The sequence below is a fragment of the Sinocyclocheilus anshuiensis genome, unplaced genomic scaffold (assembly GCF_001515605.1).
Source record: "Sinocyclocheilus anshuiensis isolate Anshui unplaced genomic scaffold, SAMN03320099.WGS_v1.1 scaffold1453, whole genome shotgun sequence".
In the NCBI taxonomy this organism is placed as follows: Eukaryota; Metazoa; Chordata; class Actinopteri; order Cypriniformes; family Cyprinidae; genus Sinocyclocheilus; species Sinocyclocheilus anshuiensis.
In genome coordinates, this window is record NW_015549558.1 from 534,939 (window position 1) to 539,299 (window position 4,361).

Below are 4,361 nucleotides of genomic sequence, written 5' to 3' on the forward strand. Positions count from 1 at the left end.
GACATTCTTAGAGAGAGTGGGAAAGAGAGGAAGCCGTGAAAGGAGGAGGGCGGGGGGATTGGAAAAACAGCAGCTGTTTGGCTCTGAGGAACAGGACAACATAAGATACTAAAATGAAAGCACACAGCCGATGCAATGCTCTTACGTAGCAGATCTCACCGTAAGGCCTGTTTCACAATGCACGCAAAATTAACAAGTTTATGCTAATTTTAACACTTATTCACACTGCCCATGTAACAGGAATCCTGATGAATGGAAGGCGCTAAATACGCTAACACTGTTTACAGCTAATCCCATTGCTTCGTTGATTTTTTTTATGAGGCATTGTAACACTCATGGCTGTAGAACAGGTGTACCAATGAATGGAGAGAATGCTAATGGACATTATTAGCACGTATTGTTTTTCTTTGTGTGTGTGTGATTTATCTAAAGAAGTCAAAATGATGACACCATTTCACCACATTTTATTCCTGATTTGAAATATGTTTTGGAGGTTTCAGTATTTTCACATTCAAGTGGATAGGAGCTGTATTTGCATTAATGGAAACCGTTGAAATTAAATCGCTGCTTTAATGACTTGCCTTAAAGGGATTGCGTAACAAATAGGGTTTCAGTACCAAACCTATTTTTGCCACACATTGCACATTAAAAAATACAGAGAAAAATGCTCTGTTTCTGTGTAAAGATATTTGTCAATGTAATGGTATGCAATATAGGGTCTTATGAAGCAACATAAAAAATAATGGACTGCACTACTCATCTATTTTTAAAAAATACATCCATTAGGTTTGATCCAAGTTCTAAACTTACATTTTCTATTCAGTAAATCTGTCTGAATCTAGACCAGTGGTTGTCCAAAACAATATTCAAAGATATATATTTTTGCTACTTTTGTTGTAATGACAAAGGTGCCTTTAACCTTTATTTACAGGAATTAGGAGTGGCAATATATTAAAATAATTTTAATTTTATAATATTTTACAAGTTATAATAATACTTCAAGCTACAAGAATTTAATGGTATTCAGCATTTCTATATTTCCAATTAATTTATATTGCTTTTAAAAAAAATATAAATATTTTGCTCACAAATGCTCAGCGATTTCTACCTGATAAAATATTTTAGCATAATTTGACGTATCTAAGAAAAAAAAATCTAGACATTATAGAAATTTCCATGGCTTCTTGGGATTTTATTCATTTCTATGACTTTTCAGGTCTAGAAATCACACTTTTAAAATGTCCACGTCTATGCATGTTTTCCAAGACCATGGGAACCCTGGTTCTTAAATAAAAATGACAGTCATTGAGGGAAAAATTTAAATTAGAAATATATTTAGGTCTTGAATTTGAGCAGTTTTAGTTCGTCTTAATTTAAATAATTCAAATAATTCAAACCATCTTGTGGCCCATTTGCGAGTGTGAATGCACGACTGATCTAGATGGTTTAAACAGTTTATAGCTACAGTTTTTGATTTGGATTCAATTCAGCGTAATTACCATTAAGACGTACAGTAAACGTGACTCCTCATAATGTAGATTTCAAGATGATTAAGTTTGTAATAATTCTCAATGGACCACTCCTGATAACATTTTATTCAACTTATTAAAAGAAACACTCAAAGTAGTAATCCAGACATCACTTTATTCTGTAGAGGAGCAGCAGCAGAAACGCTGTCAGTTAGTGTAAAAGCATGCTTCTGCTCGACTTACACGCTGCTTACATGTGTGGTGTAAAACAGGCCATGCAGCAAGACTGGAAAGCTCGCATTCGCCCCCCAATGTTACCATGGAAATAAGCAGTGGCCCTTGTAAGTTCCTGCTGGGGAATTGAGCACCTCCTGCTGTTGTTTCCATCATGGTTGGATCTATTGCGCACGGCCGCTGATGCCGATCTGGGATGACTGCAGGTCTCGAGGAGGGCAGCGGGTGTCTACACTAATTACTACAGCCTACGAGAACTTGCGCTGAGCAGCGTGATGGACAGACCGAGAGGGGCAGAGGTGTGCATGTGGAGGGAGGGAAAAAAGAAAGAAGAGATGGAGTGAATGCATATGTGAATGCATATTTGGAAGAGTCAAAAAAAAAAAAAAAAAAACAAGAATAAAGGCGACTTGCGCTGAGCAGCGTGATGGACAGACCGAGAGGGGCAGAGGTGTGCATGTGGAGGGAGGGAAAAAAGAAAGAAGAGATGGAGTGAATGCATATGTGAATGCATATTTGGAAGAGTCAAAAAAAAAAAAAAAAAAGCAAGAATCAGAGCGGTTATGTGAGCAGCTATAGACAGCGTGATCGCTGGCTCCACTGGGCTTTCAACTGCCCTGCATTTTGGCAACATTTAGGTCAAGACGTCTTCAATTTTTGATGACATTAAGTAGCTGCAGCTGCATCGATGTAAATGTGGGGGTATGGAAGAGAGGTAAAAGAGAGAGAGAGAGAAAAAAAAGAGGAAAGGGCAAGGAACGAAAATACAAATACTTTGGAATTTCTACGTGTATTTTCAGCGTTTCTTTGGCTAAACACTGACAAAAAACAGTTTTCCTTTTCCTTTAATATTATCTATGATGACTAACTTGAATAGTTGGCCACTTTCAGAAAACATTCCTGATTTTCTTCCCTGTGACAGTTTGCTTTTTATGTCCAAGGTACAGATAGAAGAAAGGAGGAAAACAGAAGTGTTTCTTCTGGGAAGAGTGATGAAACTGCCATCCTCAGCACTCTTAAACTGGGAGACCGACTGTTTTGGAGAGCCCTCTTCAGTTCAATATGTCTTGTTTTTGAAAGCATAGTTACAGACAGCAAAATTACTTTTGGCTCTTTTCCATTTGATTCGCAAGCTGTTTTTCTCTGTGTTGCTGGAGCTGAGATGCTGAAGCTGTTTTTCTCATTTTACTTCAGTACTCCGTTGTATATTACTAGCAAAGCGGTCGTAACAGCCCACCTGTGCCCCTCTCTGCCTCCTGCTGTGTGCAAAATATATATTTTTTGCCAATAATTCAAATCATGCGAGAGAATCCATGTGTGATCAACAGAAAAATGTAATCAATATAACCCTGCTAAGGTCTTTGTTCTTCATTTCGGCATAATTTTTCCTTCCTTTTCACTGTTTTTTTTACATTCCATCACATTCCTTTTCATCTCCCTCTCGCTGGCAATGGCAAACTGTCTTTTTTCCACTCAATTGCTCGCTCATCAAGAGAGCGCGCTTACATTGATTTAATAACCACAGGGTGACATTAGCTCCTTTAAAGACTTTCTCTCCTTTGATGGATCTTTTTCTCATCTGACCTTTTTTTTCTCCTCCTTACAATTATTTGAACTCCTGCAGGTCAAAAACAAGTGCTTTTTACGGTGGCCGAGAAGTGCTAAACAAATCACAATTCTGAAAACAAAATAACAAATTACAACAGCAAATGCAAGTCTAAAAAACAAAATAACAATTCAGAAAACACAACAACAATTCAGAAAACATTATAACAAGTCAGAAAACACAATGACAAATTCGAAAACAAAATAACAAGTCAGAAAACACAACGACAAATCCGAAAACAAATTAAGAAGTCAGAAAACACAACGACAAATCAGACAAACGGAAGAGGTAGGTATAGTTTGAGACAGCGCCATTGGTTTGGGATTACTCACCGCTGACTGGACGAGACATCTGTCAATCAACCTATACAGGGAAGAACCAGCCGAAGAACAGCAGAGTCGTGGTAGAAAGTTCGGAGATGGTATTAAAGTAGCTCAGTTTAAATGTATTGTATGAATTGCCCTTACTATGGAATAAAAAATACGGGGCGTCTATTTACATTTAGTTAAAAGTGACTCTAAATCATCAGCTTCAGTGGTGCAGATGGATAAGCGTGTGTTCTTGGCTCTTTGACGTGATCGACCCGGGTTCGATCCTGTCTTTTGCCGAACTTTTTTTTCCTCCCTTTTCAAATCTCGTATTAGCAATGGATTCTATTTACACTAAGTGAAAATAGCAGTATTTTTAGCAATATGCTATTTACACTAAGTGCAAATACCTATTTACACTGTTAAAATAGCAAATTTCTACTATCAAGTATACTACTTGTTGCAAATAGTGGCAATTATCTGCACTTCAGTATTGTAGTACATTATAAAACAGTATGCAATAATAACGTATTGAGTGTAAATTATAATTTTAATTATTAAATGGATGCCACCTTATTGGTACAATAAAGCCCTCCCTACACCTACCCTAACCCTACCCGATACTTTATTTTCAACTTTTTGATTATTTCCTTAATTTTTATTGAAAATAAATGCCTTTACGATGTGATACGAGATTTGAAAAGAGAGAAAAAAAAAGTTTGGCAAAAGGCGGGATCGAACCCG